This window comes from Schistocerca serialis, chromosome 2 (assembly GCF_023864345.2).
Source record: "Schistocerca serialis cubense isolate TAMUIC-IGC-003099 chromosome 2, iqSchSeri2.2, whole genome shotgun sequence".
Classification (NCBI taxonomy): Eukaryota; Metazoa; Arthropoda; class Insecta; order Orthoptera; family Acrididae; genus Schistocerca; species Schistocerca serialis.
In genome coordinates, this window is record NC_064639.1 from 833,505,139 (window position 1) to 833,517,438 (window position 12,300).

Sequence of the window (12,300 nt, forward strand, 5' to 3'; positions counted from 1 at the left end):
TAAGCTACATTCACTATGATGAGGAATACTGTTATCCTCAAATATAATTGGCATTCATAATATGTTATTTACCTTATAAATATGCTTACACATTATTTATTCTGTTTAATGCTCATGTGTGAAGTTGATGTTTCATAAGTTATTGTGATCTTTTATGTATGTACTCATGTCATAATTCCACTGATGTATATGTTAGTTCTATTCTTTTGTAAAGCCTGTACTACAAATGTTATCTGTATTGTTATGTTCTTTAATGATGTATTTTGTACCTTTGTAATTGTATCCTTATGTTATAAAATTGTAATTGTCACCAGTTCATGACATTATTAACTTGTTAGTTACATTTCACTGCACACATTTCTGTTGGTCATAGTATATGGACAATATGTGAGAAGTTGGGACTGTTAGTGTTTGCATGTGTGTTAATAATTCAGCAAGGGACTGGATAACAGCATTGCTCGTTCTAAGGACAATTCCAAAAACTTTGTGAGTGCACAAGTGGTGGTTTATGGACTTGCTATATTCTCCGCAAGACTCTTTGATGGTGAATGTGCACCTGCACAATCGCAACAGATGGCTGCTGGCCATCTCTACAAGGACTACAGTGGGTCTGCATCTTTGATGGCCCACCATTACCATTATCTCTACAAGGACTACAGTGGGTCTGCATCTTTGATGGCCCACCATTACCATTATCTCTACAAGGACTACAGTGGGTCTGCATCTTTGATGGCCCACCATTGCCATTATCTCTACAAGGACTACAGTGGGTCTGCACCTCTGGTGGCCCACCAATACCGTAATCTCTACCAGGACTACAGTGGGTCTGTTCTGTGATGACCTACCTACCAATATTCTTCAAAACGTCGAATGACTCTGCTGTGGGTTTGCTATGTTGTGGCCCATTACCTGTCTGCATGTCAAGAGTCAGCACTGTCTTTCCGTTGGAAGGACAACACTACTTCTTCAAGACTGCATGGAAATCCACTACTTCTGTGTGCATTTTCTTTTACTGCTCAGACTTTGAGAAAAACACTGCTATTCTCCTGTTATGTACGATTAGGACTGTCTTTATGGACTGTGAGACAATTTTAGCTTTTGACCAACATTGTATCAATAAGTGTGTGCATTTTATATCTTTGTTACTGTAACTGTGAAAAATTTTTGTCAAATCTGTATTGGCCAGTGCCCAACACCATTTGTAAAAATTTTTGTGGGGAGCATGGGGGCTATGTAAGTAGGCTGTTTATATTTTCTCTATGTAAGTAGGCTGTTTATGTTTTCTCTATGTAAGTAGGCTGTTTATGTTTTCTCTATGTAAGTAGGCTGTTTAGGTTTTTTATTGGTAACGCCACCTCTGTATGACAATCACTGGCTGTGCTGTGGGCAGTCTGTGTCTGCTTTGCATTGTTGTAATACTCGCCATTGTAGTGTTAGGCAGCTGGCTGTGAACAGCGCGTAGCGTTGCGCAGTTGGAGGTGAGCCGCCAGCAGTGGTGGATGTGGGGAGAGAGATGGCGGAGTTTTGTAATTTTTCATGAACTGATATATTTATATATGATGATATCAAGGTAAATACAGTGTTTGTTCTCTATTAATATCTTTCATTTGCTAACTATCCCTATCAGTAGTTAGTGCCTTCAGTAGTTTGAATCTTTTATTTAGCTGGCAGTAGTGGCGCTCGCTGTATTGCAGTAGCTTGAGCAGCGAAGATTTTTGTGAGGTAAGTGATTTGTGAAAGGTATAGTTTAATGTTAGTCAGGGCCATTCTTTTGTAGAGATTTTTGAAAGTCAGATTGCGTTGCGCTAAAAATATTGTGTGTCAGGTTAAGCACAGTCCTGTATAATTGTTGAAAGGGGACGTTTCAACTGTTAGGCGGGAGGTAAGAAAACGGCTTTCATGGTCGAGTGGCTGCTCGTAAGCCACACATCACGCCGGTAAGTGGCAGACGACGCCTCGCTAAACATTGGACGATTGAAAAGTGGAAAAACGTTGTGTGGAGTGGCGAATCACGGTATACAATATGGCGATCCGATGGCATGGTGTGGGTATGTCGAATGCCCGGTGAACGTCATCTGCCAGCGTGTGTAGTGCCAACAGTAAAATTCAGAGGCGGTGGTGTTATGATGTGGCCGTGTTTTAAATGGAGGGGCTTGCACCCCTTGTTGTTTTGCGTGGCACTATCACAGATCAGGCCTACATTCATGTTTTAAGCACCTTCTTGCTTCCCACTGTTGAAGAGCAATTCGAGAAATGCGATTGCATCTTTCAACACGATTGAGCACCTGTTCATAATTCACGACCTACGGCGGAGTGGCTACACGACAATAACATCGCTGTAACGGACTGGCCTGTACAGAGTCCTTACCTGGATCCTGTGGAACACCTTTAGGATGTTTTTGAACGCCGACTTCGTGCTAGGCCTCACTGACCGACATCGATACCTCTCCTCAGTGCAGCACTCCGTGGAAAATGAGCTGCCATTCCCCAAGAAACCTTCCAGCACGTGACTGAAAACATGCTTGCGAGAGTGGAAGCGGTCATCAACGCTAAGGGTGGGCCAACACCATATTGAATTCCAGCATTACCCATGGAGGGCGCCACGAACTTGTAAGTCGTTTTCAGCCAGTTGTCTGGATACTTTTGATCATAGTGTAATGTGCAAAAAGATTTACGTTGATCGCTTCATTAGTTCTTGCAGAACAAAAACCATAAAAATCGCTTTTATTATAGGCTACCTGAGGAGAATGGACCCTTCAGTATCAGATACGTAAGTACTCGTAGTATGCCGATACGAATCTTTGTTTGCTACATATTTACAATGGAAAGTATGTACAGTTGCTTTTCACCTACTTACGTAATGTTTTCGCTTCCGCGTTTACTGTCCAGCGCATCTGCTTTTCCCTTTTGCATCATTTCTTAGAAACGGAAGCCAACTACTCCAATAATAGTAACATATTATTTTCTGACCGCGGCTGGTAGTCCTGTCTACTGTTGTGATCACATGGGCAGTTTTTTTTCTTTTGCAGGGATAGGGCTTCTTGTTCTGTCTCAGGACAACTTAGTGGGCTTTCACTAATTCTCCTAAATGAGTGGTGTCTGGAGTCGACTAGGCATATCTCAAGGGCGAGTAATTTCTTCGAGACAGAAGACGTTTTCCAACAGCCAATGCAGAGAAACTTCTGGAAAATGACGGGCATTAGGCAGCACCTTACACATGCAATGTAAGTCGTAAGAGGAAACAGCCAATGAAAATGCCAACGTTCTGCTTCTGACGGATGGGCTCGGAGCTTAAATGTTACATAATTTCATGTAGCGTTTTGGAAAAGTCGCTAAACTGGGAGGTAGTCCGGTCATCCTCGTGCAATGGAGAAGATGTGTGTCCTCTGTGGTGAAGATGGTGCTTTCATTGTGTATTTCAGAAGTCGGGAGAAGGCGATCCTCATAATCAGTCGAGTTATTCCTCGCAGTACCGAAATTGAGCGAAACAGAAGGTGCGTTTCCATGCATAGGCGTGGATTTCAGTGTGAGTCTCTCCTGAAGTTATATTCGTCTCCGCAGAAATTTGAGTATATGGTGGTTTTGTGACTCCCTACTTGCTTTGAACTGCACTTACACAGGAACAGTGATTGCATTCAGAAATCCGCCTGAGAGTACTTAGATAGCTCCAAGGCACTTTGTTATTGACTTGTGAGTAAAGATAAGTTTAATCCTATCTTTCGGGCCAAATCAAGGCTGGCGACACTTATTAAGACTGATTTTATACGTGTTGGAGTGCAGAGAACTAACCCACGTACGCCAATAAACATTTCAGGTAAAATGAGCGAAACAGTACGTAGCGCCCTGCACAACGCCAAGTTTACGTCGATTCTGTCCACGGCCGCAGTTTGATTTCGCGTGAAATAGGGGAGCTCCGAGACATGTACGAAAGGAGCGTTTCAATATTACATGGCACATATGCTTTTCTGTTGTTCTTTAGCCAATGGAGGTAGTCCTTACGCTCAAAAATATACACGTGATAGGATAGTCGAGAGGCACGAGAACCAGATGAGATACCTGTAAGATTCCACAGAGACTATAGGAAAATACTTGCTTGCCTTCTAGAAGCAGCTTATCGTAGTTCGTTGTAGCAACGAAGGGTACCTAGAAACTGCAAAATAAGCTCAGATTATTGCCGTTTTCAGGAAGGATTGTAGGACATTGTTGAGGTCAATTTGTCGTACAATTATGGAACTCGTTTTATACTCATCCACGATTGGCATTCAATAAGTAATACAGCACATCTTTCTTTTTTTTCTTTTTCTTCTAAACGCGCCGGCCGCTGTGACCGAGCGGTTCTAGGCGCTTCAGTCCGGAACCGCGCTGCTGCTACGGTGCAGGTTCGAATCGTGCCTCGTGCATGGATGTGTGTGATGTCCTTAGGTTAGTTAGGTTTAAGTAGTTCTAAGTCTAGGGGACTGATGACCTCAGATGATAAATCCCATAGTGCTTAGAGCCATTTGAAGCATTTTTTTCTAAACTCAGGTTGGTTTTATTCAGGATTCGAATACGCCATACAATTCCCCACTCTTCTGGCTACAAAACCCTGCTTTTCACCATAATCTATGTTGAAAACGTCGGCTACATGCCGTCTTTTTGAGAAGGCCTGAGTGCTAACATGGTTCTACTCTACTAGCTGAGGTCGGATCCAATGTCTTGCTGCATGAATAACCTCCCCACCATCCACGTACCGCTTCACGTGGAGAGCATCCGTCACTGAGCCTAACAGATGGAAATCGGAAGGTGCGAGATCCGGGCTGTAGGACGGATGAGTAAGAACAGTCCAGTGAAGTTTCATGAGCTCCTCTGGGTGTGTAGACCTGTGAGAGGCCTTGCGTTGTCATGGAGCAGGAGAAGTTCGTTTGCATTTTTGTGGCGACAAACACCCTGAAGTCATTTTCTCAATTTCCCGAACGTAGCACAATACACTTCTGAATTTATCTTTGCACCATGAGGAGCAACATCAATCAGAATAACTCCTTCAGAATCCCAGAAATCCGAGCCATGAGTTTACCTGCTGAAGGTGCCGTTTTAAACCTTTTCTTCGGACGAGAGGCAGTGTGACCCATCTCCATGGATTACCATTTTGTTTCCGGTTCCAAGCATGTTTCATCGCCTGTGACGATGTTCGACAAAATCTGTCACTAATAAAACAATAAACTGGTAGCCAAGATCACAGGAATTCTTTTTGTTCCATGATTACCGGTTTCGGCGAAACTAAAGCCGATATCATCGGATCTAGGGAAGGCACAAAACACTATAAAAGTGGGCTTGGATTCCACTTATACAACATATATACATATAAATTTAGTTACATACCTTACGGCACATACAGGTTACAACATCAAGGCAAACAATGGTGACATTAATAGTTGCCTGTAACAGACAGGCCTTACAAAATTGACGTAAGTGGCACATAGGCGTCCAAGAGAGATGACATTATAAATGTTGAGTGTCACCATCACATACAAGCGCAATCTAGGTACTGCCGCAACTTCGGCTCTGTTCTTACCCTACAGGCCGAGTCGCGAGATGGCGCTAGCAGAAAAGGCGCCAATGCATGTCACAGCTCGCGTCATAATAGGCTCTGCGTGTGTGCTAACACTACGTCATTAGGGCTTTTACATAACTCTAGAGATTACTGTATCACGTATACATATACAAAACTTATGAAAGCTGCAAACCTAAACAATTGTACATCTGCCTGTTCACATATACGACATATCGAAAAGCAAATGAAAATTTCATGAAAACTACGGAATTACAAAAATTTACATCTGTCTGGTCCTATACGTAATAAGGTCTGCAGCTAAAGTCGGATAGATCAGCTAGTATCAGAGGCACATACATATGATCGAGTCAGATAGTGTGTGAATGTGGAGGTCAAGCATAAAATGCTGTGTCAATCGGCCTCTTGCGCCCAATCCACCGGTCAGATACAAGGTCGTTTAACCAGTCGCGTACTGAGTTATGAAAGTGAGGCGGCGCACCATCTTGCTCCCAAATAAAGATGTGTTGTTCAGCCCCTTCCCATTGAAGCACGGGCTATAGCTGTAGCACATCAAAATAAGACGCCTTATTTACAGTTGATTCACCGAAAAAGAAAGGCCCATAAACATTCAGCGGGGATATTTCCTGAGGCTAAGCGTCAGACTCGCACCCGTTCAACACGTTTTTCAGTCGCTCTTTGTCATTCCGTTCTCTTGCCATTGCGCACAGGTATACAAACAAAACTGTTTGAGTTCCTCTTTCATTTGGCATATCATTTATAACTATAAGTTTACTGTAACAAACATTATTAAGCGTTAAAACATCGATATTCATTTATAAACACTCTGTATCTTAGAGTAGGCATCTGGAGCGACCTTAAGTTCAGTAAACACATAAAAGAAATATTAGGAGAAGCAGACGCCAGACAGAGTATCGTGGGAAGAATATTAAGAACATGTCATTCATCCACTGATGAAGTGGCTTACAAGGTTCTTGTTCGACCTGCTGTTGACTGTTTTTCATCAATTTGGGACCGTTACCAGGTAGAAGAGATAGATAACCAGAGAAGAGGGGCCCGTTTCCTCACGGAATCGTACAGTGGGCGCGAGAACGTCACAATGACAGACGCTACAAGACAGGTATTGTGCATCACGGACTGGTTTGCTATTAAAATTTCAAGAGTACTCTTGGGGAGGGGTCGGACATTACTTAGTCCCACATATGTCTGGCGGAATGATCATATAGAGAAAATTCGGGAAATTAGAGCTTTAGAGCTTAGCGACAGGCTTACCCACAGTCATTCTTCCCACGGGCCAGTCGCAAATAAAACAGAGAAAGAGGAACGGGTTTGTCAGTGGTAGTAGAAGTGCCCTCCTGTACACTCAGGTGGTTTGCGTAGTGTTGATATAGATGTAGAACGGCCGACTCTTCCAGCATCTTCGTGGCCCAAGTTCTTTATCGTACCGAAAGTTTAACAATGGAATGCGTTGCGCACATGGCACTCCTGACATGGAGGATCGTGTGTTGGATTTAGCGGACGGAAGTCCTGGAAACAGTGTGCGTCGGTTAGCAGCAGTGGAAGGCGTGAGTGATGGTTCAAATGGTACAAATGGCTCCTAGCACTATGCGACTTAACTTCTGAGGTCATCAGTCGCCTAGAACTTAGAACTAATTAAACCTAACTAACCTAAGGACATCACACACATCCATGCCCGAGGCAGGATTCGAACCTGCGACCGTAGCGGTCGCTCGGCTCTAGACTATAGCGCGTAGAACCGCACGGCCACTCCGGCCGGCGTGAGTGATGCTCTTGTATGGAAAGTGCTACGCGAACAATCGCCATACTTTCAATCCAGTGAAAATACGTTAGGCCGAAGAACTGAGAGATGCAATTACACGAACAGACATCACGTAGAGCACCTCCTATGAGCAGCCGATCATATATCAGAATGTATCCGTTTCCGGACCTATGTTATTAGGACTTGTTTTTATTGTTTCGATGAGCACCACCACCTCTCAAAATAATGAACACTTTCTTTTAACACCTTACCTACAGCAGCATCCTCCGTGAAGTCTAACGTAGTTTCGGACGTTCTCCACTAGATCATTTCTACACTACGTGAACAATAATGGCAGGGAGATTCCTGAAACTACTTCGATCATCCACAGGACCCAATTCATACGTTTCCGAGCACGGCGGCTTCTTCTGTGCACTTCCACGTAAACAAGCGTTTGAAGTGAACGAAATGACGTGCAGTGTGCATCACAGTGGCCTAGACTGCGTTTGGATCACGTTTGGGAGGGAACCGTGTCCGGCGCGGGGCGTCGGGGCGTCTGCTCGTTGACGCTGCACGCACGTATTCCGGCGTCGTCCTGGGCGGTCGGTAATGGGCGGGCGTTTTCCGGCTGCGTCGTAAACGGTCCGCGAGATAAATAGTGCCGTCTGTTAGCCGCAGCGAGCCTTAATTGCCGCGGCAACGCCTTCGTTGCGCTTTTAACGTAATAGTTAGCTGCGCCGGCCGGCCGGCCCACGTACCGACACCTCCGCACCGAGTCCTATGTGCGTGAGCGGCCCACGTCCAGCCGCACTTGCTGCAGAGGCCCATCAAACACCAGGCAACCGTACGGTGTGTGATGGGGATACTCACGCCTCCTCAGTCTTGTATTCTACCGTCGGAAGTAGGTGAGGAGAAAGACTTTCTCCTGTATAATCCCAAATTTCTCTACTTGTATCCTCGAAATCCTGAAGCGTGACGTACTGGATGATCAAAAAGTCAGTATAAATTTAAAAACCTAATAAACCACGGAATAATGTACCGGGTGATCAAAAAGTCAGTATAAATTTGAAAACTTAAGAAACCACGGAATAGTGTAGATAGAGAGGTAAAAATTGACACACATGCTTGGAATGACACAAGGTTTTATTAGAACCAAAAAAAAAAAAAGCAAAGTTCACAAAATGTCCGACACATGGCGGTGGACAGCAAAACGTCAGTGACTGCGCATGACAATCGTGTATAAAAGGAGCTGTAATGAGAGAGAGAATCAGATGCACCAGCAGTCGCAGCATGTTGACGTTACCTGAAAAGGCGTTTTTGGTGAAGGTGTATTATCAGAATGGGGAATGTGCTAGTTCAGCGTTACGGTCCTATCGCCATAGGGAGGGGATTCGAACGGGTAAAGGTCCATTGATAAATGCAGCTGTGGCGAGAAGGATTTCGAAGTTCGAAGCCACGTGTTGTTTAGACGATATACCCTGTAGTGGCCAACCGAGCACAGGGCGTAATGCTGCTGAGGCAGGTCAGGTAGAAATGGAGACTGTAGCGGGTTCGTCTATGCACGGGGAAGTCACCTCTCGTGCAGTCACACGTCGCACCGGCATTCCATACACTACTCTTTGGTTGGCACATAGGCGCACCCTCTGATGCTATCCGTACAAAATCCATCGGCATCATGAACTGTTACCTGGCGATTTAGTGAAGTGGACGCTATTTGCGGTGTGGGCGTTTCAAAAGATGGCGAAAGATGACGATTGGTTGAGTAACGTGTTGTGGACCGACGAAGCTCATATCACGCTCCGAGGGTCTGTCAACGCCCACAACCGCACAATTTGGGCTACCGAAAATCTTAGAACTGTCGAGGAAACTCCATTGCACAACGAGAAAGTCACGGTATGGGTTATCAAGCCTTCTTTCTTCGAGGAAATGCGTGATTCTGGTTTTGTAACTGCTACCGTGACTGGTGAGAGCTACGCCGATATGTTACAGAATTGCATCATCCCCAGTCTGGCTGATGAACACCTGCTGGAACGTATGATGTTTATGTAGGATGGCGCTCCACCCCATATTGCTAGACGCGTGAAAGATCTCTTGCGTGCGTCGTTTGGTGATGATCGTGTGCTCGGCAGCCACTTTCGTCATGCTTGGCCTCCCAGGTCCCCAGACCTCAGTCCGTGCGATTATTGGCTTTGGGGTTACCTGAAGTCGCAAATCTATCGTGATCGACCGACATCTCTAGGGATGCTGAAAGACAACATCCGACGCCAATGCCTCACCATAATTCCGGACATGCTTTACAGTACTGTTCACAACATTATTCCTCGACGACAACTATTGTTGAGGAATGATGGTGGACACATTGAGCATTTCCTGTAAAGAACATCATCTTTGCTTTGTCTTACTTTGTTATGCTAATTATTGCTATTCTGATCAGATGAAGCGCCATCTGTCGGACGTTTTTTGAACTTTTGTATTTTTTTGGTTCTAATAAAACCCCAAGTCATTCCAAGCACGTCTGTCAATTTTTATCTCTCTATCTACATTATTCAGTGATTTACTCAATTTTCAAATTTATACTGATATTTGATCACCCGGTATGTTGCGTAGTAAAACATGTTTCTTCTGTTACGCTGGTTTTATACTATCAGTATTTTGAGAGTCTGTCATTCCACAATGCACTGCATAATTCTTGCTGCCGGCGGGAGTGGCCGAGCGTTTCTAGGTCCTACAGTCTGGAACCGCTCGACCGCTACGGTCGCAGGATCGAATCCCGCCTCGGGCATGGATGTGTGTGATGTCCGTAGGTTAGTTAGGTTTAAGTAGTTCTAAATATAGGGGACTGATGACCACAGTAGTTAAGTCCCATAGTGCTCAGAGTCATTTGCCAATTCTTGCTGACAGTCTCACAGTCTGGTCCCTTCAATACCAGAAACCAACCAACCAGTCTCACAGCAATATTTTGACAGTTTCGTTGATACTAAACAAACCAGATACAAGTTGGAAATATCTTATGTAGTTGTTCCGTGTTTCATTCGTTAACCTTTTTGGTGAGGATTCTAAACAAAAGCCAACCGTTGGTTTCGTAAACACTTCCTTATGCCTAATAAATATCACTCTGGCATTTACCTTTCCACTGGCTAGATTTATGTAGTCAGACCTGTCCATATACATAGTCCTAAATACTTGAAAGTGTAAGTAGGCTGTTTATGTTTTCGTATTGGCAACGTTATGTAGCGCTCTGTAAGAAAATCACTGGCTGTTCTGTGTGCAGTCTGTGGCTAGTTTGCATTGTTGTCTGCCATTGTAATGTTGGGCAGCTGGATGTGAACAACGCGTAGCGTTGCGCAGTTGGAGGTGAGCCGCCAGCAGTGGTGGATGTGGGGAGAGAGATGGCGGAGTTTTGAAATTTGTAAGACTGGATGTCATGAACTGCTATATATATTATGACTATTAAGTGTTTGGCAGCTGGATGTTAACAGCGCGCAGCATTGCGCAGTTGGACGTGACCCGCCAGCAGTGGTTAATGTGGGGAGAGAGATGCCAGAGTTTTGATGAAACGTCCCCTTAGAAAAATTATATACGTGACTGGGCTTAAACTGACACACTTTTTTTTTTTTTTTTTTTTTTTTAGTGCAGCGCAATCTGACTTTCAATAATCCCTACAAAAGAATGGCCCTGACTAATATTAACCTATACCTTTCACAAATCACTTACCTCACCAAAAATCTTCGTTACTCGAACTACTGCAATACAGCGAGCGCCACTACTGCCAGCTAAATAAAAGATTCAAACTACGGAACGCACTAGCTACTGATACGCATAGATAGCAAATGAAAGATTTTAATAGAGAACAAACAATGTATTTACCTTAATAGTCATAATATATATAGCAGTTCATGACATCCAGTCTTACAAATTTCAAAACTCCGCCATCTCTCTACCCACATCCCACCACCGCTGGCGGCTCACCTCCAACTGCGCAACGCTACGCGCTGTTCACATCCAGCTGCCCAACACTACAATGGCAGACAACAATGCAAACTAGCCACAGACTGCACACAGCACAGCCAGTGATTTTCATACAGAGCGCTACGTAACGTTGCCAATAAGAAAACATAAAAACAGCCTATTTACATAGCTCCCATGCTCCCCACAAAAAATTTTACAAATTGTTTTGGGCAGTGGCCAATACAGATTTGAAAAAATGTTTCATAATTACAATAACAAACAAATCAAATGCACACACTTATTGATACAATGTTGGTCAAAAGCTAAAATTTTCTCACAGTCCATAAAGACAGTCCTGATCGTTCATCACAGTAAAATTGCAGTGTTTTTCTCAAAGTCTGAGCAGTAAAAGAAAATGCACGCAGAAGTAGTGGATTTCCATGCAGTCTTGAAGAAGTAGTGTTGTCCATCCAATGGAAGGACGGTGCTGACTCTTGACATGCAGACAGGTAATGGGCCACAAAAGAGCAAACCCACAGCAAAGTCAGTCGAAGTTTTGAAGAATATTGGTAGGTAGGTCATCACAGTCAGACCCACTGCAGTCCTGGTAGAGATTATGGTATTGGTGGGCCGTCAGAGGTGCAGACCCACTGTGGTCCTTGTTGAAATAATGGTATTGGTGGGCCATCAAAGATGCAGACCCACTGTAGTCCTTGTAGAGGCGGCCAGCAACCATCTGTTGCGACTTTGCAGGTGCACAATCACCATCGAAGAGTCTTGCAGAAAATATAGGAAGTCCATAAACCACCACTTCTGCACTCAGAAATTTTTTTTTTGGTATGTCCTTAGAACCAGCAATGCTGTTATCCAGTCCCTTGCCGAATTATCAACACACGTGCATGCACTAACAGTCCTTACTTCTCACAAACTGTGCATATATTATGACCAACAGAAACGTGTGCAGTGAAATGATACTTAATTTGAACTGGTGTCTATACAATTATAAATGTACAATATAAGAATACAATTACAAAGGTATAAAATA